The following is a 27,165-nucleotide window of genomic DNA, read 5'->3' as shown; positions in this document are numbered from 1 at the left end:
ATCTGACAGTAAGATGCAGATGAATTCTGGAGTTGTTTCCCAGGAATCCTCCTTACTGTGTTACTGAATCTGAGCACGGGTACTGTGGAAACGGCCATGTTATAAATACCTGCTAGATATGTTAGAGATATTGAATATGAAGACTAGTTCTTGGTGCTGAAGATACACATTTTGGATCTACCCATCCTTACTGACCCTTCCACTCACCTTCTGGTACTTCAGCTTCTTATCCTTTGCATCTCATTCATTTAATTTAGACTCTAAGCTCCTCCACACAGTCACCCTGTCTTTTATCATGTTCTGGACATTTATACCTCAAGCAAAAGAAAACAATGCTGTAGCATATCGTATAGTTGTTAAGTTTCAGAGTAACAGCCGTGTTAGTCTGTATCCGCAAAAAGAAGAACAGGAGTACTTGTGGCACCTTAGAGACTAACAAATTTATTAGAGCATAAGCTTTCGTGGACTACAGCCCACTTCTTCGGATGCATATAGAATGGAACATATAATGAGGAGATATAACCGCATTTGCTCCAATCCCTCGGATAGAGACAAGCACCTACAAGATCTCTATCAAGCATTCTTAAAACTACAATACCCACCTGCTGAAGTGAAAAAACAGATTGACAGAGCCAGACGAGTACCCAGAAGTCACCTCCTACAAGACAGGCCCAACAAAGAAAATAACAGAACACCACTAGCTGTCACCTTCAGCCCCCAACTAAAACCTCTCCAGCGCATCATCAGAGATCTACAACCTATCCTGAAAGATGATCCTTTACTCTCACAGATCTTGGGAGACAGACCTGTCCTCGCTTACAGACAACCCCCCAACCTAAAGCAAATACTCACCAGCAACCACACATCACTGAACAAAACCACTAACCCAGGAACCTATCCTTGTAACAAACCCCGATGCCAACTCTGTCCACATATCTATTCAAGTGACATCATCATAGGACCTAATTACATCAGCCATACCATCAGGGGCTCGTTCACCTGCACATCTACCAATGTGATCTATGCCATCATGTGCCAGCAATGCCCCTCTGCCATGTACATTGGCCAAACCGGACAGTCTCTACGCAAAAGAATTAATGGACACAAATCTGACATCAGGAATCAAAATACTCAGAAACCAGTGGGAGAACACTTTAACCTGTCTGGTCATTCAGTGACAGACCTGCGGGTGGCTATATTACAACAGAAAAACTTCAAAAACAGACTCCAAAGAGAGACTGCAGAGCTAGAATTGATATGCAAACTAGACACAATCAACTCCGGTTTGAATAAGGACTGGGAATGGCTGAGCCATTACAAACGTTGACTATCTCCCCTTGTAAGTACTCTCACACTTCTTATCACACTGTCTGTACTCGGCTAGCTTGATTATCACTTCAAAAGTTTTTTTTTTTTTGTTTGTTTTTTTTCTTAATTAATTGGCCTCTCAGAGTTGGTAAGACAACTCCCACCTGTTTATGCTCTCTGTATGCGTGTATATATATCTCCTCATTATATGTTCCATTCTATATGCATCCGAAGAAGTGGGCTGTAGTCCACGAAAGCTTATGCTCTAATAAATTTGTTAGTCTCTAAGGTGCCACAAGTACTCCTGTTCTTCTTTTTGCGTATAGTTGTTGTTATTTATTAGTTTTCGTTTGGTGGTAGCACCTAGGAGCCCCAATGCTGGACGAGAGCCCCAGCTAAGTGGAATGAAGAGACAATCCCTGCTCCTGTGCATTTGTTGTAAACCCCACTCTCAAATATCAATCATTTCTATAGCTAAGGATCTCTCAGGGGTCCTGCTTTCACAAGGGCTTACAATTGATTACAAGCTTCTTATCTATGGCCTCCCGACCTCTCCTATCTCTGCAGCACTCCTCCCCACTCCTGAATGCAAAGGTAACCACATAAATCCCAACATAAAAGTCCTCCATTGGCTCCCCGTTTACATCTGTGCACACTACATACTTGCACTCCTTTGGCCAAAGCTTGCCTGGCTGTTGCATCTCTATTGACTTAGCTTTGCTTATGTAACCCCAGGTGAGCGTCCGAGGGAGCCCATAATGCACACTCACCAGGGAGTTACACTTATACCATGGCTAAATTTGACCATTGTCTTCAAACCACTTCCTGGGTATACTCACGTGCTTCCATTGTAGCATCTCGCCATATGCCTGCACTTGCTTCTCCTATCAGTCCAGGCCTGCCCTCATTCAAGGCTCCAATCTCTCCTCTTCTCTCTTGGAGATCTGCCTTTGCTGTCTCTAAACAAGATCAAAACCTACTTTTTCCAGGCGACTTTGTATACACCACATACAACCAGTAAGCTATCAATTCCCCACACTGCTCTTTGTTCTTGCCAGCCAGTTTCACGCCTCTCCTTATCTATTTCCCCTACCTACCCTTGCCCTTTCTTAGTGTAATGTTTACACGGTAATTGCTTTGGATTGGGAAATAGCTGTCTGAACGGCATGTTGTAAAATTAATTGCATTGTAATTGTATTTGCTCTTGGATCAAGTTTATCCTTCAAAGTTTTTGACTTTGGGAGCAATTTCTATCTTTTACACCTTTAAAAAAATCTACGATGTCATTTTTAGGTACAAAAATATAAGATCAAAAAAGAGCTCTAACCAATTTCCATTGGCACTATTTTCAGCTCACATAGTTTTATAACAGCTTCTACTTGTCCCTCTCGAGCCAACCACCCAGTATAGTGATTCAGAGTATAGATTCTGACTCAGGGCACCTATAGAGCTTTCTCCAAACTTTATCTGAATTTATAATGGAAGTTATGAGGGACTCCTCGCAGCACTGTTGCTTTTGAGCACTATTACAATACTGAGTGTGCTATTTTAACTAGTGATTAATTTCACTCTTTACTTGGAGTGAACACTGTATTGCAAATTAAATTCTTTTTACAAGAGAATGTGTTGTCCCTCTCCATCCAAGTATTGCAAAGTGTTTTAGAAACATTAATGAATTCAACTGATTTAAGCTTCAAAACCCCTTTGGAAATGGGTAAGTACCTGTTTTGGAGATGAGTAAAATGGGATGTGTTGAGGTTAGGGCCATGACACTGCTCACTTTGATGCCCATGTTAAACTCTCTCAACTTTGACAGGTGCCAGTGGCTGAGATAGAAGTAGTATCCAGGAGTCTAGGCTCCTAGTCCCCCTGTTCTAATCACTAGACCACAGTCACTTTCTTCAGCATATGTACATGCTTCATTGTCTATTATGAAATAAGATATACCTATAAAATTACACCAATGGTTGACAGAAAGTTTTGTCCATTGGATACTAAAATATCTCTTTACTCTTCTCATCCCTAAGGCAAGAGAGACCTTGGCAATTGTATTTGACTTACTATAGACCCAGCTTTGGAACTTTCATCTTCTGGGTGCCCTTTGACTGTAGTCTATGCTAATCTGCAAACCTGTGAGGCAGTCAATAATTTTTTTAAGTCCAATTTATGCTAGGAAAAGCAGGTGCATAGTGCTTCTTATCTCCGATAAGACTTAAACCCTCATAAATATTTCCTGAGTATATAAAACTTGTAAAATTTTAACCTCCCTTTATTGTCAAAAAGGAGGAAATTCACATTAAGCAAGATGGAGAATCACCCATGCAGAACTTTAGTCCATGCTAGGATATCATAGAAAATGTGGGTATAAATGGTCAGCTATGTAAATTGGTGTAGCCATATCAACTTCAATGGCGCTTTGCTGATTTACATCAATTGAAAGTCTGAGTCAGATGCTGGATAAAGTCTATGGGCATTTGAGAAATGTCCATCAATTCATTTAATGGGAGGACAAGATTTTAAAGAAGCAAGAGCAACCCCATACTTATTAACATCCAGCCTTATTCTCTGGCTGTTCAAGTAGAACAAGCTGTTAACATGAACATTGAGCAATCCAACATTAGAGCATTTGAAACCCATTGTTGATGCAATGCAAAACGTCATTTACTTTGTCTGCCACAAAATGTTTTAAAGTTTGCCATCTTTTCTTAATGGCCTTCCAAGTAATAGCTCCCTAATGCCAACAGTTGGCTGTTTCCAGATATATAAATTACTTCATGAACTCTGATTGTTAAAGCGAGTAAACCAGCTGTGGGGTAAGTTGTATCCCTCTAATGATTTTTGTACTCCTATTTGTCTTGCAGAATTTCAATAAGTAATTTCTCTTCTCTTTTCTTTACTTTGCTTAAACTGACATTGAAATTGCCTTCACTTTTATCGCAGTGCTTATTTGCAACACTGTTACATAGTAGAAAATTATTTCTAAATGCATATGCAGCTTTTTTTAGTGTCAACACAACTTTGTCAGTGATTTTTCAAAAATGAGAAACCTAAAATTTACTTCTCTTCTTATGATTATTACTGTAGCATGTGTGATTTTTATTAGCTATGGAAATTTATCATTTTGAGAGCTTTTGTGGGTGTCACATAGTGTTGCTATGGGACGATTACTGATAACTTGGAAGGAACACCTCCATTCTACTAAATTCTTTCTTCAAAAAGTTCATGGACTGTAACCTGATAGACAAAGTCAACTTAATTATTCAACGTACATGGATCGGCCTTATAAATTATGCCATTTTGAACACCATTTTTTCACCTGAGACAATGAGTATGAAACAGTATAACAAGAATTCTTCACTTTTTTTTGCCAATGATATGATTGTTTAGTGCATGCTTTGAGAGTTGATTTTTAAAGGTCTTAAAATGTCTGCTTTAATAATTCCTATTGATTCAGTAAGGGATAAAAATTCTTGACATGTTAGAAGATTAGCATTTATATTGTGTACATCTTAATTATTGTGTTTGTTAATGCTATTTCCTTTATAAATAGTAGAGAGCAGAAATTAAAGAATTTTTTAAAGGATACTGACAGGCTCAAAATTTAGTCTGATAGACTTTAAGGCTAGAAGGGTCAATCATGGATCATCTAGTCTGACCTCCTGTGCATCTCACATCACAGAACCTCACCCTCTCCAGTACTAGGCACATAACCTCTGGCTGAGTTACTGAAGTTTTCAGATTTTGATTTAGAGACTTCAAGATACAGAGCATCCACCATTTGTTCTAGTTCAAACCAGCAAGTGACCTCGTCCCCAGGCTACAGAGGAAGGCAAAACAACCCCAGGGTTTCTGGCAATCTGACCTGGGGGGAAAAATTGTCCCAACTCCAAATATGACAATCAGTGAGACTCTGAGCATGTGGGTGAGATCAGCCAGACACCTGGGCAAAAATTCTCTGTAGTAACTCAGAGCCCTCCCCATCTAGTGTCCCGTCTCTGCCCATTGGAGATATTTGCTAATAACTGATGCAATTGTAGGCAACCTCATCATACCATCCTCTCCATCAACTTATCCCGCTTAGCCTCAAAACAGAAATTTTGCCCCACTACTCCCCTTGGAAGCCTATTCCAGAACTTCACTATGATTGTTAGAAACCCTTTGTCTAATTTCAAGCTTAAACCCGTTGATGGCCAGTTCATGTCCATTTATTCGTGTGTCCACATGGGTGCTTCACTTAAACAACTCCTCTGCCTTCCTGGTATAAAGTCCTTGGATGTATTTATAGAAAGCAATCATATTTCCCCATGGCCTTTGTTTTGTTAGGCTAAACAAGCCAAACATCTTAAGTCTATACAAATAACATAAATACTACTAATTCTAATATTAGAAATATTTTCTTTTTTTTTTCATTTAAATGTCAATGAGAAAATGTATTTGTTTGGTCTCCTGCATTGCTTTGACTCCATAATGCTATTTTGTTTGACAGTGTCGGAGAACTGGGAGGTGAAAATAACTAGAAACAACATTGAAAGTGGCCACTTTATTTCCACTGACCTAGTGTAACCTACTGGTAAATGTGGGTTCTAGGTCTCCTTTGTTATGTTCATGGGGCAAAGAAAGAAAAGTTAGATAAAAACATACTATACGTTTGCTGGAAGGTTGCAATATAACACTTAGCATTCAGAACGGTAACATACAAAAACCCAAAACCAGAGACAAAGCAGGCTGCTCCCGAAGGCAGAGAGGCACAACTTTCCCTAGTCTGGCTATCTGCAGACCGACTGCTGCTATCCCCAGATCAAAGGCTTTAGCATAAGAACATAAGAATGGCCGTACTGGGTCAGACCAAAGGTCCATCTAGCCCAGTAGCCAGGTTCCCCAGAGGGAGTGAACCTAACAGGTAATGATCAAGTGATCTCTCTCCTGCCATCCATCTCCAGCCTCTGACAAACAGAGGCTAGGGACACCATTCCTTACCCATCCTGGCTAATAGCCATTAATGGACTTAACCTCCATGAATTTATCCAGTTCTCTTTTAAACCCTGTTATAGTCCTAGCCTTCACAACCTCCTCAGGCAAGGAGATCCACAAGTTGACTGTGCGCTGTGTGAAGAAGAACTTCCTTTTATTTGTTTTAAATCTGCTGCCCATTAATTTCATTTGGTGGCCCCTAGTTCTTATATTATGGGAACAAGTAAATAACTTTTCCTTATCTACTTTCTCCACATCACTCATGATTTTATATACCTCTATCATATCCCCCCTTAGTCTCCTCTTTTCCAAGCTGAAAAGTCCTAGCCTCTTTAATCTCTCCTCATATGGGACCCGTTCCAAACCCCTAATTGTTTTAGTTGAGCTTCTCTGAACTTTTTTGAGATGAGGAGACCACATCTGTATGCAGTATTCAAGATATGGGCGTACCATCGATTTATATAAGGGCAATAATATATTCTCCATCTTATTCTCTATCCCCTTTTTAATGATTCCTAACATCCTGTTTGCTTTTTTGACTGCCTCTGCACACTGTGTGGACGCCTTCAGAGAACTGTCCACAATGACTCCAAGATCTTTTTCCTGATTCGTTGTAGCTAAATTAGCCCCCATCATATTGTACAAATGGGAATCACGCGCATGATTTTAATCTGGAGAGTCCTTTTAAAATAAGTAAAGTCCTCTTGGATACATGGCTGGAAGGTACCATATACAGCAGTGCAAGTGCAAAGAAGGGGAGGGATAGCTCAGTGGTTTGAGCATTGGCCTGCTAAACCCAGGGTTGTGAGTTCAATCCTTGAGGGGACCACTTAGGGAGCTGGGGCAAAATCAGTACTTGGTCCTGCTAGTGAAGGCAGGGGGGTGGACTTGATGACCTTTGAAGGCCCCTTCTAGTTCTAGGAGATAGGATATCTCCATTTATTTATTTATTTTTAGTCTTGTTAATGGAAACCGAGGGGGTACCTATCTCATAGAATTGGAAGAGATCTTGAAAGGTCATCGCGTCCAGTCCCCTGCCTTCACAGCAGGACCAAGTACCATCCCTGATGGGGTGAGGAAAGAAAGCTAAGAAATTCAAAATTAAGGCTGAAATTCCAGACTGAACTAATTCTGTTGTGGCTACATATTCCACAAGTCATTCATTATATTTAAGGATGGGTGGGTATGTTTGCATTCAATAAGATGTATCCTGAACTTTCACCCAGAACTGAGTATGAACCCAAATCTTTTATGAGGTTCATAGCATTTCAGAGGTCTTAAAAAGCATGTGCCTCTGAGTTTCCTGATTTTGTTCTGATCAGTTCCGATAGGTGTTTTGGGAGGGTGGGGTTGAGGGAGAAGAAAATCTTCTGGTTTCTTCCTGGCCCTGATTCAGGAAAGCATTCCCATTCAGGGCGATACTTATTAAGCACATGGTGACTTTAAGTGTGTTGTAAGTCATATTGGAATCAAAGGAATTTAAGCACATGTTTAAAGTTAAGCATGTACTTAAAAGGTATCCTGAGTAGGGATGGACATAGGCACATGCTTCAGTGCTAATTTGACTCTGGCCCTGGTTTGTACATCATATTTTGTTTGTAATTAACTTCTCTGAAGTGCTGGGAAGCATGCAGTGGAGCTGGGCAATTTTTTTTTGAATTAATAGCTTATTCATTGAAAAATGCAATTTTGGTTGACCTGAAATTATTCATGATTTTGATGCGATAGTATCTGCCAGGGAAAAGGTTTTTTTAGGGCCAGCAAACCATGTGTATTTGTGCATGTCCATCCACCCACCTGTTCCCCTTTAAAGCCTAGTGGTTAGGGCACTTCCCTGCGATGCATAAGACCAAGCTTTAAATACCCACTGGGAGACTTGAACACAAAACTCCTGTCTCACAGTTAACCATCCAAATCATGAGGCCATAGATGATTCTGGGGATGAGTGCTCTCACTTTCTCCTGTTGAAGCTGTTTTTGTCGCCATGCTTGAATACTCATTGGGCCAGAGAGCGAGAGAGAGCTAGTCTATCATGGCAATTAAGACACTCACCTGGGAGATAGGAGATGTGGATTCAAATCTTCTCTCTGCCTGATTCAAAGCTGGGTCTCCCACATTCCAGGTGAGTGCCCTAACCTGTGAACAAAAGGTTATAAAGGGGGACAAATGGGCACAAACAAGCCTGCTTTGCTGGGCCTGAAACAGACTTTTCCCGTTTGCCGACAAATTCCGAACACTTTCGGAACTGAACCGAATATTTTCCTAGTTTTTTCAGATTGCTGGCTGAACTGAAAAACCAATTATTTGGCCAGCTCTAGGGTACAATATGAAAGGGTTGTTAATCTGGGGCAATCCATGGACTGTAGGAATAAATCCAGTGCTAACTCTCTAATGGGATGAGTGGTTAGCTAATCAAATTGTTTGCATTTAGGTCTGAGAGACTGTCCCTTGTGCTTCCTGTTTGGTCCGGGTTTCCTGTTCTGGGTACTAATCAGCAACTGGACTGGACCTCTACAGCATGTAGCTTCTAAGGTAAGATAACACAGATAACATGTGAGTAGGAGAAACAAACAGAATATATTGAAATGATGAAAGTTGCACTGCCTAAGAAAGCAGCAGTAATTCCAGAGTCTTGTGCATTCTCAACTTGACATGTGTAGCTTTTGGGGCTTGTCCCTTGATAGCATTAAAGTCCCATGTATAGAACTGAATGTTTGTGTGCGCACATAGGTTCCCCTAAACTTCAGAAGATCTTAACCCCATTAAAAACTGCAAGATCAAAGGACAATTGTTTCCTAATAGTTTTCCATTTCCACTTGAAGTTGGTATCCTTTTTGAAAAATAATCTGTGAAGTAACTGAAGTGAATACTGAAAATATTCAGTGGTGAATATATACATTTAGCTCAAGTGACAATTTCCAGCTTACTAGACTGTATGGCCAGGGGATATGGACAAGGGGAGGAAGAAAAGTAGAAACTGGACCTTGAGAATCTTTTTTTTTTTTTATTGCAAGAAAAAATGCACAGAGTGAATTCTCTAGCTTTCTAGATTGTCCAGTTATAATACTGGTACAAGGTTTGCTCAGGACACCCATTTGGTGCAATTTGAGCTAAAAGTAGAGCGAGCAGAGCACATAATAAGCATGAGCCGAGCTAGGCCCAGTCTATGCTATAAGGGTGTCATGTTGGGATATTGTCTTTTAATCTGGTAGTGCCCCAATTGTGTTATCCTCTAGCAAGTTTTGTATTAAAGTCCTGGACTGGGCCTACAGGAATTTGGAGTTACAGGAGCACAGCAAAAACAGGCTCTCCTTGGTCTAAGTATTAAATCTAGATTTAGGTGCCTGACTTGGACACCAAAATATGGAAGTTTTAGCCAAGCTGCACAGCTTTTACCCAGGAACACCAGAACTCCGTGTTCCATTCACGACCATTACTGACAATGCTGGGTTCCTTATTCCATTTTAGGGCCACCACTTGCAAGGTGCTGGGCAGCTTGCTACTGGGAACTGAGTGCATTCAAATACCATTGTAGCTAGTAATGCCATCAATTGTTTCAGGGGAAACAAATCCTTATGGAAAAATTACGATATTTTTAAAAAGTTCTTTTAGTAATTTTATAGCATTTGAGAGATAATTATCTCCTTGCTATAGAATTATGTAGCTACAGGAAAGAAGTAATTCTCTAGTAAATTAATTCTTCCATTTCCTAGTAAATCCTAGAATAATTTCTTTTAGTTTCCTATTAAATGCTAGAAAACTCTTCCATAAGGGCTAGATCTCAAACTCGAGTCTTCACGGTTACTGACCGTGAAAGACATTTTCAAATTTCTTGCTTTAAAATATTTTTATTTGTATGTGTATTTGGTTAATAACGCGGAATCTGAGCTTTTTACCTTGCTTTTTTTCCCTTTCATCATTTTCAGGTTTGTGTTTTGAGCCACGTTTTAATCAATGCCTTTAAATCTACACCCGTAGCTTTCTGAGTATGTGTTCATTGGTGCATGCTGAGCCCACTGGAGTGCACAAATGGAATGCTTAGAACATGATTAGTGCAAGCAAACCTGGGTTTTGCATATGCAAATGAACTCAAAATTCCAGGTGTTAACATGAGTGGCAGTCCTGCAGGCTTGTATGCACGTGACTAACATTACACTATCCAGTTGTCCCATAGAATTCAGTAGTGCTACTCACATTTGTAAGCATTTGCAGGATGGGGACCTTAGGGGCTGGATCAAGGTCTCTAAAAACTTGGTCCTTAAACATACTCTCTCATGCACACAGGTGCTGAGTCCAGCTATTTTCTTTATTTTGAGAACACTACTATTGTGCTTTTCTTTTATCTCCTGTGTCAATGTCTCCCTATATTAAAATGGTGAAGTAGAGCTACCGTATTCCTTTGTCTTCAGTGGTATGTTCAGACTAGTCTTCCAGACTGATTTTCCGCCTGGCTTTGGTTCTTAATGATAATTTGTGTTCTCATCATATTGTGTTTACTGCAGAAGAGTACATTTTAAATGAGCCAGCAATGCACCAGGTGGAATATCCACTTCATGTCACTGTTAGTGACTCAGAATATCAATTTGTATTTTTCATACTGCCAATGTCTTATTGATTATGAGTGTAACACTGAAAATCAATTTCTTACCCATTGTTTGTAATCTAGAATCTTGAATTCCAGGGCTTTGGAGCGGAGCCTGGAGCTGGAGCGCGGAGCAGCTCCGGAGCAGTGGAGCTGCAGGTTTTTGCCTGGAGCTGGAGCAGAGCCGGAGCACAGCTCCAAAGCCCTGTTGAATTCAACTGCTATCAGCCATGTAACCTGCTCTTAAGTATTATGACTTACTGGGAATGATGTTGGAATGTCCACAGACTTCAATGGGAGTTTGGGTGTTTTGCACATTATAGGGTCAGCCAATACATTGCTAAATCGCAGGAATGGGGGAAATAAAAAAAATGTTTATGAAAGGTGTATTTCCTTACTCCATCATCATATGCTTGCTGATTGTTTTTAAAGGGGCTGTTTCTCTAGTTTGCTTGAATGTCCTGTATCCGCAAAGAAACTAATTTTCTAAGTATATGTTCATATGTATATAGTCTTAACTGGGAACACAGTCTCATTCGCAGAGGCTACTTTTTATTGGGTAGTAGAAACATGGTGCCTGATTCTAGGATATATAGAGGCAACCAAAGATGTAGTTCTGGATACAATATATGTTCCTCCCAGGAAATACATCTGGTACTTTTGCAAGTAGGTATTGCACTCTTTGGAATCTGTTGAGGTGGGGAGTCAAACACGTGCAATATGATGCATGTGTGTATATGTGTACCTACATATATTGATATATAGCATATAATGTGTGTGTGATATGAATATATATGCATGCAATATATCTACATATACGTGCACAGGTTATGTAGTCCTGCTAACTCGGGGCAAGATTGTGCATTGAGACACAATCTCTGAACAAAGCATGGTGCACAAATTTCACCAATCAATGAGCAGCCATTGGAGGCACTGTGCCTAAGGGCTGCCCCTCTGAATCACAGTTCCTTCTCTGCATCCTACTTGCCCTGAGAGGTAATATTTTGCAGCTGGCCTGCAATGACTACATCAAATGACTACTGCACAGGTTCAGCTGCACTGGCTGTCACATTGAAGAGGTGGAGCCAAATTTCCACCCATTCCCAGCTGCTCCTTGCATACTCCTTACCTTTCTGGTTGGGTCTGAATGTGTTTATGCTTATGCCCTCAGAGGCAAGATCTGGGTAGCTCCTGTAGGAGTGCAAAGGCAATGGTTTCTTTGTGGCTATGTAGTCAGTCACAATGTAGTCCTCTTGGATAATATTTTTTAGTCCATTGGTTCCAAAATCTAGTTGACTGGAAACAAGTGAGTTCAACTGTGGCTCGCGCTCTCACTGTTTTCCCAACGCAGTTATATTTCTTTGAAGAGTCTGCCGCTCAACTACAGGTGTGTTGGAGCTGCATGCACGCTACAAAAAGAACAAATAGCCGTCATAGTCATTCCAATCTTGAAACCAAGTCATTTCAACTGGTAGCTCATCCTAAAAATAAGCTTGTCTGGTTGAAAACCGCAGGGGTCATCCAGGCCAAGTCATGGCAATAGCAGAAGTGCTGAGGGTCCCTGTGGAAACAGAGTTCGGTGCTTCAATAAACATACCTAGCCTGTGTGCATTGGCTTGGGCAGTTGAGCTGCAGCAATGTCTCAGCGTCTTTTTTTCTCTAAAATAAACGGTGCATAAAGTAGCTTGGTGGACAGGATTAGCTGTGTGGTCACTGCTCTCCCTGCTCTCCCTTTGTCTTTTAAATATTTGGTTCATAATGACCTAAATAGCTGTATAATGTGTTAAACCTTCTGATCAAGTTAAACCTGAGCCTAACCAAAGGTTTGCGTGAGAATGTGTGTACTTGGTCTTTACATCTAGAACAGAAGGCCGTTCTGGTGTAGACTAGGGAAGTTCATGCAGAAGTGCTGAAGTGAAGTCATGGATAATGCTGTTTTCCTTGTTCTAACAAAGTTCCTTGTTCAGTGTTAGAAGAAATGTAATTTTTCTGTGATTCCCTATCATTCGCACATAATACTGCATTGTTTTTGTTTTCCACTGGCTAACTTTGTGTGTGTGTGTGTGTGTGTGTGTGTGTGCACACGCACACACACACATAGTTCCACACTTCTTTTTTTGCTATTATCATGTCCATTTAAGGCCATGTTGCTATGCATTGTGCTGTTGCCATAACATGCTGCTGATATACAATGTGTTTTATGAGGAATCAAATCAATGCTTATCCGCGCACTGTCACTCAATCAATAGCACACATCAAAAATTCATTCAGTAGGAGGGAAATGAAGGACGTCAGATTATGATGGCATTGTTTTCCTTAATGCTTCATAAACTTTTAACACAACAAGTTAAATGGTTTAATCCACAAAAGGTTGAGAGATCTCTGTGGGGTTTGCTTACTAAACTACAGTGACACCGAATTCTGCTAGTGCAGCTTAACATTGTCGCATCATGGTTTGGGAACAGCAGTACCTCCCCCGGGGCCACATAGTGGAGGGAAATGAAGACTCAAGTCACAGTCTTCTCACCCCTCCCTTCAAAATTTATGAGGAAATCAACTGCCTTTCTGCATCCCAATGATAACTGCATGAATGAATCTGTGGGTTTGAAATGCACCTCTAGGACGGCTCATTTTCAGATGGCTCCAGCAATATTAAGTGGTCATTGCGGATGACATAGGGAATTCCTTGTGGTTTTGAAATACAGTGAAAGAGTATCTAGGAAACACAGAGCATGGTCTCTTCTTATCATCAGGGAAGAGTGTCCTATTGATTCGTTTTCTTTGCTCAGGTTCAATAAGGCTTTTATTTATGATTACATGGCTTATGCTTACTTATTTATCTGCCATGTGCAAAGTCAGGTTAGAATCAACCCACTGCCTTATTTTGCTAGATAACAGGATTCTTTTCTTGCAGAAGTTAGGCAGACTCTTTGAGGTGCTACTGGAAGCTGGATCGCTGTGTCGGACACAAACACAATGCACCAGCTACTGTGCGAACTTATAAAGCTGTGTGAGCTTCTAAAAATGGCTAGATTTGATATACCTCCTCAGGGATGGACTGGGAGGCTCACGGGCCAGTACACTATGCTGCAAGATAGAGCTGGGTGATATTTTATGCAAAAACTTGTTTTCACTGGAAAATGCAGATTTGGGTTGAACAAAATATTTTGCAAATTCATGTCAATTTCTCCAAATTGTTTTGGTTGGGGAAAAAAACGTTCAGTTAAATAGAAATGTTTCATTTGGCCTAATACAATTTTTTTCCCCAACCTCCCCCACCCCAATTCACTTCAGGTCAACCTGAAACAAATTTTTTATTTGTGATTTTTTTTTTTTAAATACTGCAAGCAAAGTGAAAATCAGATATTCACACAGCTCTAGTACAAGCACAAGCTAAAGCAGACCTACTTCCACCACTTCCTTTATAGATTTCGCCCATACTTCCTTAGGGCACGTCTACACTACCGGATCAGCGGGTAGTGATCAATCTATCGGGGATTGATTTATCGCGACTAGAGTAGACGCAATAAAATCGATCCCTGATCGCTCTGCCATCGACTCCAGAACTCCCCTGGAGTCGATGGGGGAGCAGCAGCGGTTGACTCACCGCTGTCCTCACAGCCAGGTAAATCGACCTAAGATACGCTGACTTCAGCTACGCTATTCGCGTAGCTGAAATTGCGTATCTTAGGTTGACCCCCCTGCTAGTGTAGACCTAGCCTCAGTTATCTCCTCTCCTTCCATTACTCTTCTCCCACTCCACATAACTAACTACTCTCCTCCTCTGACCGATGTTCCCCCGCCAAGGCACAACCCCCCTCCCTGCCCCATTCCTTTTTTCACCCAGTATAAATGCTAGTTGTAGGTGGTGTCCAAAGAACATTAGTTGCTGTAGGATTCTGTCCTGCTTTCCTCCAGCAAGCTCTTGGTAGTTTCAATTCACTCTCTACAAAATTGTCCACTAAGGGCTTGTCCACACTGCGAAGTTGTCGACAAAACATTTGTCTTTCGTGGGTACTTAAAAAAACATCCCCCCCTGCGAAAGACAAACGTTTTGCCGACGCAAGTGGCAGTGTGAATGTGGCTTTGTCGGCAGGAGCACTCTCCTGCCGACAAAGCTAATGCCACTTGTGTGACTGGAAGTATTTTATCGGCAAAAGTGCTGACAAAGTACCGAAAAAGAGCATTTACACATGCTGACTTTTAGTGACAAGCCCTTAGAAATTTCTTCAGCCTTTATGTATTCATGGAAGGTGGAGTCCAGAACCTATCACCTTAGAAGTTATCCGTACCCAATTCAAGTTTAATTAGTGCTCCTGTTACAATTATAATTAGTGTTCCAATATGCCTGTTAGTCTATAAGGTGCCAAAGGACTCTTTTTTGCCTGTTACAACAGTAAGTTATTACTTGTGTTTTTGATATAAAGCAAATGGAAGTGAACATACATTATGGCACACTCACTTAAGCTGATCTTGGGAAATCCATATTAATTGAAGTGACATAAGATAATATCTCCCCATATACTGGAAGCCATGTTACAGAAATCTAGATAAGATCAAAGTAATTGCTCTATACATTAAGCAATTGCTAATAACTAAAACAGAAAAAACCTCTTTAATTTTCTGATTTGTATCTTTAATCAATTGCAACATGGTACGATTGTGTTTTATCTCTAGTTTCTCAATCATTTGCTCAATAGAGGTTGCTCCCCTGCATTTGACTGACATTGCATTTTTATTGACATTTACAGTAGTTTTTACAACATTCAAGGTGCATAAGTTAAACAGAAATGTGACGTAGTGACATTTCTGGATGGAAGCGGGTCATAAAGATGGAAGGCAGGTGTAATATTCAATTTACAATAGTAAGAAATTACAGATTATGTACAACCCACCTTGCCTGTTTAGTCACGTATTGTACCATGTTTTCACATTACATCAGTAAATCATGTTACCTATACATACCATAAAAGTTAATGAATGAGAGAGGTGGCAAATATTCTAGATGGAATTAAAATATGAGGTTTAAGCTGTTAAATACAGGCTATGGTATGTCCTTTCCACTCTTCAAAAAAATCATGGACTGGTAAATTGTCTGCCTAGCAAAGTGTTTTGGTTTTGTTTTGTTTTTCTGTTTCACCTAAGGTGTGAATTTAAAACAATATAGTAGTACTGGTATAATGAGTAACATATAGATACTTATTTCAGTATAAGAGGGTTTTTTTTTCAGTTTAGCTTAAACCCCTTCCACTGGTGTCATAAATTAAGCTGAAAAAAGGCACTCATACCATAATAATAATGTCCACACGAGGGATTACACTGGTATAACAACACCTGTATAAACATAACAGTAAGTCTTTACCATGTAGACAAGGCTTAACTTGCATTAAGCAGAAGTGGAAAATCCATGCTGTTCCTTGGAGCCGTGCTTTATCATTCAGATTGGTCAGTTGACAGAATCAGCATCTGGCAGATGGAATTTTAAATGGCAAAGTCCTCTACTACTACTACTTCTGCACCCTGCAGAATCCAATCCTTAGTGGTTATAACAGGTGACTTCTGGGTTCTCTTCCTGGCTCTGCTGCTAATTTTAATGTGTGACCTTGGTAACTCCCTTTCTTGTGCCTCAATTTCCCCAACAGTAAAATGGGGATAATATCTTACTGACCTCTTTGGGGGCTTATTTAGGGCTTGGCTAGATGGAAAACCAGTGCACTGCAAGCTGGAGTATAAACCTTAGCATTCCTATCTGCCACACAGTTGATGTGTGCACCCTGCTACCACACAGGTTTTTAACAGCGGGTCAAAGGGCACTACAGAACTTTTAGTGTACGGTAGCAGGGTCCACATACCCAATGAGCATCCAGCAGGCTAGAACACCGATGATTCATACTCTTGCTTGCTGTGCCTTTAACTCTGTGTATAGACAGGCCCTTAGTTAAGGTTTGTAAAGGCACTTTGGCATGAGAGCTGGTCAGAAAAAAATGTATCAACTTTTTTCCCAGTGTAAAATGCTTTTTTGACAAAATAGAAATGTTTGATTTTTATTAACTCCTCCCTCCACAATTCATTCATAAAAAAGGGGTTCTACTATAATATCACTACTTGTGTTAGAGTAGCATCTAGAGGCCATGACGGAGATTGAAGCTCCTTTGTGCTAGGTTCTGTACACACACCCCAGTAAGAGACAGTTCCTGCCCTTAAGTAGTTTACGGTCTAAATTGACAAACAGTGAAAAGGAAAACAAGGGTACAGAGTGATGATGTGAGTTGTATAAAGTAACACAATGTGTTAGTGGTAGATCTGGGAATAGAACCCAGGCTTTCTAACAGTCAGTCTAGTAACTACCCACTAGTCCACACTGTTTCCAATAGCAAATGACATCCATTCTGAAATTGTTTCAAACCAGTCTACAGAATTCTGCAGAAGGAATGTAATACTCTATTACGTTAGTATTGGTTGATTGGAATTTTTTATCAAATTCTATAGGACTTTTCTATAGGTGATACTGAGAGCTCCACTTCTCTTAAAGTATTGTGCTGATTAAGCATTATTACTTGTGTTCTTCTCACATGGGAATCAGCGTGACTCACTGTATAAGAAAAACATGGCCACAACTCTCACGATCACTGCTTGCCCCATCCTGCCCCACCCTATGCCTTATCATCAAAACTGCCTCTTCATTTGATAATCTCATTACATTGTTCTCTGTCACAGGTTAAACTCATCAGTGGATGATCTCACCATGCATAATCTGGTTAGCTCATGGTGTGGTTTCTTTACTAGATAACTTAGCATTCTGACCCTTGGGATGTGAAGTAACTATGGAGGTGACCTGAGAGGAGTTTTAATATTTCTCAAGTTGATGGAGAATTTAACATTTTAAACTGCAATTCACCAGAACCACCCAAACAAAAATGTGGGCCCTACTATAGTTAGAAAGCATGATGAATCCCTAATTTGCACTCTGCGCAATCCTGAACATAGACTGCATTTTGATAGGACCTACTCACTTGCACAGACACTTCCACTTTTCCAGAACAAAGGACTTTTGCTCATGCTAAGACAAAAAGGGATTTCATGATTGGTTATAAGTGGTAATAAAAAGTTAAAGGATATAGCACTAAAAAATAAAGCATCGGGAAAAGCAAGTTGCTAGCATCTAGATGCTCCAGTGATAGGTGACACATGACTACCTAAAAAAGATAATATACATTATGTAGATGCACATTATTTTTTCTTCAACTTTAGTGAGGGTAAAAAAAAAACCCCTAATTTTGTTTTGTTGGAGATGCAAAGTTTTCTGACTCTTGGTGTGTTTTAAATTGAATTTAAACAGAGGAGATGAGTTGGTGACTGCAGAAATTAACTGTCGGTGATCCTATTTTTTGACTCACTTGATGTGACTAGAAAGCACATACTCCTGCTTACGTATCTTGCTTATATACGTTAAATTTTAAAAGAGAGAACAAAAATGTCTTGTTAAATAATGGATCATGCACCTAACCATTGTCCCCTTTTCTTTAGCCACCTGAAATATTATTAAATTACTTTTCTGACAATCTGTTTGTTTGTTTTTCCTGTGGAGGAGAAAACTATTTGAAGAAGGGGTTTGTTAAAATACAAGGCAAAATTCAATATGTGAATTCTTGAAAGACTGATTCAGGATGGAGGAAGTTTTGTGTTCCTACTGATTGATAAATTCTGGAATGTTAACAGACTGAGTTTACCTTAAAAGACCTTTCCTGAGTTACCAAGGGAATACATTTTACCTCCAGAAAAACCAGAAGTGAATCACCTGCAATCCCAAGAGGAAAGCGTATTGTGAAACTGAGTTTTCCCGGTGAGTAACTCAAAGGAACCTGGTCTTCTTGACAAAAGAGTTTATCTTGTCTGGTAGCTGGGAAGATTAGCTCTCTGAATAATAAAGATGAATATGGTCACGGAAGAACTTTGGAACTTTGCTCTCCTGTTCTTCTGAGGTCTCATTATCTGTGAGTATTTGAACAGCCATTGTTTGAATTCATGAAACTGTTCTCGGATCCCCTGCGCTCCACAAACTGATTCATCTGAATATTCATGTGTCATTCATGATTCATTATGGGTGGTCAGAAAGTTCCAGTTGTCCAGTCACTGACAACTTGGTAAACTTTAGTGATCTAATCAGGGACCGGAAACAATGCCATGAGCGGTAGATGACACACCATGCATAATGCATGGATGATAGCAAGTAGCCAAAGTTCATGAATGACTTCTAGTCTAAAATTTGTTCATCCAAACTATTTAATGGCTACTAACAGATAAATACATTTTCAGAAATCAGTCAATAATTCATGATCACAAAAAGTGCGACATTTGCAATGGATGTTGTTAAAAATTATAGTTCAACCAGCACCAGGCAGAAGATTCCCCTTTGAATTAAAATACTGCTTGAACAAAAAAATAAACTTTTCATTGACCTGTTTTCTGTTACAATGTCCAGGGCCTATCCCATCTTTGGCTTCATCTGTACACTTGGAATTGGACTAAGATCTCCAACTAACTTTACCTAATAACTCTATGCAGTCTTTTCACTGCCTGTATCTCTTCTTTCATTTCCTTCCTGTGTCTTTTGTTGTTTATTTGTATTACAATAGTGCCTAGAAGCCCCAATTACCTCATTATACTAATGTTCTTCTCAGTCCCCATCCTGTACATCTTCCTTACTCTCCTTCTCCAATTGCCTTCATGCCTTCTATCATATGCCAAGAGCCCTCTCATTCCTCCTTCAAATTGCTCTTCAAAAACCACTTCCAGGAAATCCCTCCTTCTGTCTTCTCCTAGCATGAAATTCTTCAGAGGACCAGCACAAGGCCTAGTACCACTTAATTCCCACTTAAGTCCTATTTTGAGGACTTAAATGGTGCACATCTCCTCTGATCAAGAGTAAATTTCACCCATAAGCCGTAACTCCTACGTATTTTGTAGTAATTTTAAAATAGGCAGCCAAAGTGCCATCTGGATCTGATTTGAAAGTTTTACATGGAGGTGAAACCCTCTGTATGCTGCAACAGAGGGTCCTGTGGCACTTATAAGACTAACAGAAGTATTGGGAGCATAAGCTTTCGTGGGTAAGAACCTCACTTCTTCAGATGCAAGTCTGAAGAAGTGAGGTTCTTACCCACGAAAGCTTATGCTCCCAATACTTCTGTTGGTCTATAAGGTGCCCCAGGACCCTCTGTTGCTTTTTACAGATTCAGACTAACACGGCTACCCCTCTGTTACCTCTGTATGCTGTGTCCCATAGCCTATGCCATCAACCATCCAGTTCAATGCAAAGTAACACACAAAGATCTGTGCAAGTTCTCTCAGTCTGAGAGGGGCCTGGATTTTTTTTGAGGGGGTGGGATGGGCGGAGGTCTGTTAATTAGCCATATTAATTACCATTGCAGTAAGAAAAACCAGCCCAGTCAGGATTTCGTCTGAAATACAGCGGTTCTCCATAAATGCATTTTATGACCCTTATGGCAATCTGATGCAGTCCTAAGAGTTGTTTATCCAGTAAAAGGCAGCAGTGCAGTATGTTCTCAGGAACAAGCCCAGCAGAGATTAAAGGAGTAATTAATGACCAAAACCTTATGCTACGTGCTATAAAAACCTTTTAACTAGGTTGGCTATGGTGGAAGTTTACATTACAAATAGAATGAAACTCCGCATTGGCTTTCCGAGGCACTTTCTGTTTTCAGATATAGTACAGAGTTAGGAGTTTTTGTTGGATAACTAGCTGCGGTGGAACAAACTTCTGTACTTCAGTTGATCCATCCCTTAGCCTCTCTACCTTCGTTTCTGTAGTCCGAAAATAAGGACCGTGCTGCTAATGCTTTGCCAATATCACAGGAGAGCTGTGAGGATTTGTAAATTTGTATTGAAAATGAAAAGTGCCATGTATAGGTAAGTGGTAAATAGACAGATGTACGTACAAAATGCGCAAGGGCAAATTTAGCATTTGCCCAGTCATTTGGTGATGTAGAACAGGTAACCATGCAAGTGAGCATCCTTTACATGAACACTTGTCAATTTTGGGTGCCCAAATATCCATTTTTATATGCAACACATCATCGTCTATTGGTTAGAACCTGGAACCAGGAGTTAGGAGAACTGGATTCTGTTTCCAACTCTGCCACTTGTTGTAGTATCTTGGGCAAGTAAGGTAATCTCTTTGTGCCTCAGTTCCTTTATCTGTACAATAGGAATAATACTCGCCCTTTCAGAGCCTCTTAGGAAAGGCACTAGATACATGTAAAGTATTAGTATTGTGAAATATGGAGGTACAAGTCAGCTGTACAATTTGGCCTGAAATATTCCCTTTAGGAAAAGACATTAGCTGCCTAAAACCCTTCAAACCAGAATCCTTTCTCTTTTCTAAATTCTGAGAAAAAGTAAATATTTTGTAAATGTGTGTACTATTTTTGAAAAGTCACACAAATGCACATATTCATAATGTGTAAAGTTCAGCGAGTCCTTGTCTTTGCATGATCATTGAGCAGAGCCTTCCTTTGTAAGCTTTTCATGGGAGGGTGTCTCTCTTACTGTATTTGTACAGCACCTGGTCCTATTCAACCCTAAAGCTGATGAGGGCATTATGCTACCATAATACAATACATAGTAATAATGCAGTAGAAGTTTTATATCTAAAATCTTTTTGATATTAAAAGCATTTCTATCAGGGGCGGCTCCAGGCACCAGCGCACCAAGCACGTGCGGCAGTCAGGGAGCCTTCGGCAGCATGCAGGAGGTCCGCCGGTCCCACGGCTTCGGCGGCAATTCGACGGCGGGTATGCCGAAGCCGCGGGACCGGCGAACCTCCCGCAGGCGCGCTGCCAAAAGCCGCCTGACTGCCATGCTTGGGGCGGCAAAATACATAGAGCTGCCCCTGATTTCTATCCATGTTTGCTTATTGGAAACCACATTTTTGCAGAGACCTACAATTGACAGTGTCTCTTTAAACAGAGAAAAGATAATTTCTCCACTTCAGGAATCACTGGACAAAACTCTGCCCAGTGTTGTGTAGGAAGGTCAGCCAGATGACCATAGTGCTCCCTTCTGGCTTTCAAATATATAAAACTGAGTATTACAAATGTCAATGTCCCTTATGCCTAAACAAAAAAAGACCTGGCTATGAGTCCAACTAAAAGCAAGCTAAGGTCTGAAATGAGAGTTGGCTTGACTGGAAATAGAATGAAAGCTCTTTGAGCCTGAATTGCATGTTCTCATTAACATGCTATGCACACCTATGGCATTATATACAGTAAATGATCATTAATAATGAGGAGGGCCCTACCAAATTCATGGCCATGAAAAATGCATCACGAAACGTGAAATCTGGTCTCCCCTTGTGAAATCTGGTCTTTGGTTTGCTTTTACCCTATATTATGCAGATTTCACAAGGGAGGCCAGAGTTTCTCAAACTGGGGGTCCTGACCGAAATGGGAGTTACAGGAGGGTAACAAGGTTATTTTAGGGGGGCCACAGTGTTGCCAACCTCACTTCTGCACTGCCTTCCGAGCTGGGTGGCCAGAGAGTGGCGGCGGCTGACTGAGGGCCCAGCTCTGCAGGCAGCAGCGCAGAAGTAAGGGTGGCAATACCATACCAGGCCATCCTAGCTGCTGCTGGCAGTGGCTCTGCCTTTAGAGCTGGGCTCCCAGCCAGCAGCCGCCGCTCTCCAGCTGCCTAGCTCTGAAGGCAGCACAGCCACTAGCAGCAGCAACACAGAAGTAAGGGTAGCAGTACCGCAACCCCCCCTCCACAATAATCTTGTGATCCCCCCCACACACACACACACCACACTCCTTTTTGGGTCAGGACCCCTATAATTACAACACCATGAAATTTCAGAATTAAATAGCTGAAATCATGAAATTTACAATTTTTAAAATCCTCTGCCCGTGAATTTCATAGCACTCTAATAATGAGTCCATTAAGATTATTAGACTAAATGGTCTAGGACAGAAGTTCTCTACCTGGTGGTTGCAAACAAAGGTCTAGGGATTGCTACCACCCTGTGTAGTGGGGGAATTCATGGCTAGATCCCACCTAGAAAATGCTGATAACCATGGATCTAGAACTATTAGACTGACAACATTCACTTTTATCATTTTCTTCCTTCTCTTTTTAGACTGAAAGAAAATGACACAGCCAGGAAAGTTAGTGCATTTGTACAGTGTTTAGAGGGGGGAGAAAGTCAGTCCCATCTTGTGGCTTTTCTTATTTGCTCATTTGACTCTGAAGCAGCCTCCAAAAATGATGCATACCACTTTGGGTAGTTAGTATTTTGAGGGGCCGTTGGGGGGGCGGGAAATTAGCCTACCAGGCAAAGGAAGAACAGGTCTGCAAGTCAAGGGAAATAATCATGCCCAATTTAGAAGTTCACTAAGAAGCTCGTGTATTCATTTTCGTATCAGCTCAGTGGAACATTGTGGGAGGCACAAGCACATGGGAGGGCTAGATAGCCCCTAGCAAGCACCTCGGCACGACTCTTGTTCTCTTGGATTATGTGTAGAAAACTTGCCTGTACAACTGTTTCTTTTGGCTTGAGGCTCCACAGTTCTGAAACTTCTTAACGAAAAAAAATAATGTATCCCGAAAGGCCTAGTTCCATGATTTGAAAGCCAATTTTTAACAGTACGTATAACTTTCAAGATCAGATGCCCTGAAGCAAAGTATAGTTCAGAAAGTTTGTTTTCACTCCACAGGAAATGTTTCGAACTTCCATTAAATTCTGTGCAGCAAGTTAGTAAGGGAGTGACTGACAGAGCAGCTAAAATAGGAAGAGAGGAATGTCTCTCTTGGGGGAAGGGAGGTACCAGACAGCTGCAACATAGATGGGACATATTTCAGCTTTGCAGTCCCATCACTTACATCTCTGAAAAGCTTCAAATGACAGACCCCTTACAGAAATATTAAGCCTGATTCAGATCTCACTTGCACCTGTTTTAGACTGGTGTAAGTAACTGCACTGACTTCAATGGAGTTGCTCCTGATTTACATCATAGTAAGTGGAATTTGATTCATACCCGCTGGTAGTAATTCTGGGACAGTTGTAATGCTGTATTATCCCATATTCATATAAAGATTCTTTCCCCTTCCCTTTGTTGGATCACTTCTATTGTATTAAATCCTCAATTATGACAATGGAAGTAGGTACTTTCCTCTCCTCAGCTCTAAAGATAAATAATATAGCATAAGTATGACCTCATAGCCATACATGGATGGCAAATTTTTCCCCTATTGAACTGCAGGATGGAAACAATGTTAGATGACAGTTGTGGAGAAAATTGCTTGGAATGTGAGGGGGAATATTACATTCGGAACTTAGTTCAACCTTTAATGAACTTTGTGAACAGTCTTTGTGAACAGTTACATAACAATGCTTGCGTTATATTAGATAAAAATACCATATGAGAGTATCACCATATACACGTACTACAATATATCAGACTGGGATCCAAGGGAGTTACAGGTGGACTGAGTTTGACCCATTATAAATATATGGTACCCGGATGCTGGATCATTCCTTTGTAGTGATCTAATAAGATACAATTTGGCAACTGATAAGGGAACAGAAGGTGTGAGGCAGCTGTCTCTTCTTTAGGGTGGTGCCGTTATTCTTTGTATTATGGTAGTGTCTACAGGCCAAGACCCCATTGTGCAAAGCACCATACAAGACCTTACAATCTAAGTGTCAGAATATAGACAACAGGGAGAGCAGAAGGAAACAATGCTGCTTTAGCTTGAAAAACAGTAGTCATGGCAAACTGGATCACTAACCATTGTTGAATGTTTTTATAGGGGTGTCACAGCAAAGGAGCGTTTTCAGAAGGGAATACTACATAGGAGATAAGCAGCAGAGAGAAAATGGGCTACGAAGGGCCTTAAAAGTTGAGACAAGTAGTTTGTGTTTCATGCTTTGGAGAAGAGGGAGCCAGTGATGGGAAGCAAAGACAGAGGTATTGGTGTTGAAGGGACAAGTCAGGAAAATGACCTTTGCAGTGGCATTTTGAATGGATATCAGCAGAGTAAAATGGGATTTGTCCAGGTTGCAGAGGAGGATATTGCAGTAGTTGAAACACAAGGTTAAAGGTAATTTATGATGAGCGCCACAAGTGTACGTGGCTCTCCTTGGAACATGGAACCCTTCATCCATAGATAGATTTTGAGCTTGGTGCATGTTAATTGGGAAGGATATATGAGATGCAAGAGGTGACATGAAAAAAAGCACAGAAGTGCATGGAAGAGGAAAAAAGCACGGAGGCAGCAAGTTTGGGTCAAAACTACAGTGGAAGAGGACCAAGGCTGAAATATGGACAAGAGCTGTAGGTATGAACAGCTTTGAATGTGCAGTGAAGAAAAGTGGGAGCCAATACAGGGATTCAAGGAAGGACAGACATGAACGAATGGCATAGAGCGAATGGAAAAACACAACTTGAAAAGAGAATTAGTTCAAGGATGTTTGCTTGGAGTGGATGAAATTTACCCACATGGGTGGGGACACAATAGGCCTTTGTGTTTCCCAAAGTGACAGAGTTAGGGTGAAAATCACAGGTGGGATTTCAAAATACTCAACACTGGGAGTCTTACAATTGACTTCAACAGGAGCAGGGTTAGGCCAGCACTGATTCCATTTGAAAAAAGGACACCCCATTGCACACAACACCTTAACTTTAAAAAGTCTTGGTTTCAATATTTTGAATCTATATTTTATAATTTACGCTGCTTGAATACTTTTGGCATTTCATTCAGGCAGGGCAATGAAAAAACGGCTAGTCTATTTCATGTCTGTTCTTATTGATTGCTATTATTTATTCATTAGTTCATTTATTTGTGTAGTGCCAGCAGTGTGCATGGCACTTTGCAGACAGATAAGAAAGCACCGACAATCATCATGAGAGATGGAAGAAATGAGGAGAAAGGGAGCTTAGATGATTCTTCTTCTTAGGTGGCACGTGACCAGGATTCCTCACCAAATTTGGTCTGCTGGTTGGATCATTAGCCTCCCCAGCTCAAGCCGGGTACTGATGGGAAGCATGACATGAACATTGATCCATGCCCTTCCCACCCCCCGCTGAGATTCAACAACAGTGACCTGACTGAGCATGTGTCTTGCTAAGTGCAATGTGTTAAAGATTTTTAGGTCTTCTTTATTTTATTCTTTCCCAGACACTTGTCTGAGAGGAGGACTAGGGTTTGGCGGTTCTGATCAAAGTCCATGGCACCTATGGTAACAATCTAAGGGTCTTTTGGAAGAAGTGTGTTATAAGGAGAGACTTTTATGAGGGAAGGATGGAAGCAAGGGAAGGATTCACAAAATCATTTCCTTGGATTTAAGCGAGATGGTTAACAAAACATGAAACTACGGAGAACAAATGTACCGAACTATTAAAAGTACGTAATATTTAGATCCTGGCAGTGCCGAAAGACTCTACATGGCATCGAGATCCTGGTGTGTAGCAACATAGGCCACAATCCTTCAAAGATTTATGTGCACACTTAATGTTTATGCATTGTGGGTACTCGCATTGAAGCCAGTGGGTCTACTCACAGTATGTAAAGTTTAGCACACATGTAATTTTTTGCAGAATTGAGGCTACTGAGGTAGACGAGGCCACTGAGAAATATTGTAAAGATGGTGAGCAACATGCAAAGGTCACTAGGGAGAAAAGACAATCAAATATATACAATTTTTGTAGGCATAGTGACATTTTGATGTAATTAAAACCTTAACAAAAGTATACCAGTAAGAATCGACTTTCCCAAATTGCCCCTCAGCTTAGGCATTAAGCCTCAGCTATTAATTGTATGAGCCATGGCACAAGTAGTTCTTGAAGGCCTTGGTTTCTGACTGACCAGCATTTATATTATAGTCCACTTTATCTTTTGGAGTCTCTTGTGCGTTCAATTGGAATGCACAAGTTGAGACTCTTTAGTCAGGCCATATTTCAGAAAGAGCTAAGCAGCTGCCCTCCAAAAATCATGCCCTTTTAAAGGTGTCTCTGGTTATAAGAGAACATAAGAATGGCCCCACTAGGTCAGACCAGTGGTCCATCTAGCTCAATAACCTGTCTTCTGGTAGTCAGCGGTATCGGAAGGAATGAATAGAACAGGGCAATTATCAAGTGATCCATCTCCTGTGGTCCAGTCCCAGTTTCTGGCAGTCAGAGGTTTAGGGACAACCAGAGCATGGGCTTGTGTCCATGACCATCTTGTCTAATAGCTGTTGATGGACCTATTCTCTGTGAACTTATCTAATTCTGTTTTAAATGCAGTTA

General features: G+C 40.7%; 1 protein-coding gene across 5 annotated transcripts in view; it reads left to right on the top strand.

Annotated features, from left to right (window-relative positions):
• Nucleotides 1-8,725: 8,725 nt before the first annotated feature.
• Nucleotides 8,726-27,165, top strand: part of LOC128839830 (urea transporter 2-like) — a 419,837-nt gene continuing 401,397 nt past the window's right edge. For all 5 annotated transcript variants that reach the window (XM_054033134.1, XM_054033135.1, XM_054033130.1 and 2 more), the window contains exon 1: nt 8,726-8,811. The gene's annotated coding sequence lies outside the window, so the exon portion shown is untranslated. The remainder of the gene's footprint in view (nt 8,812-27,165) is intronic.

This window comes from Malaclemys terrapin, chromosome 6 (genome assembly GCF_027887155.1).
Source record: "Malaclemys terrapin pileata isolate rMalTer1 chromosome 6, rMalTer1.hap1, whole genome shotgun sequence".
In the NCBI taxonomy this organism is placed as follows: domain Eukaryota; kingdom Metazoa; phylum Chordata; order Testudines; family Emydidae; genus Malaclemys; species Malaclemys terrapin.
This window is presented reverse-complemented; position numbering and strand designations above follow the sequence as displayed.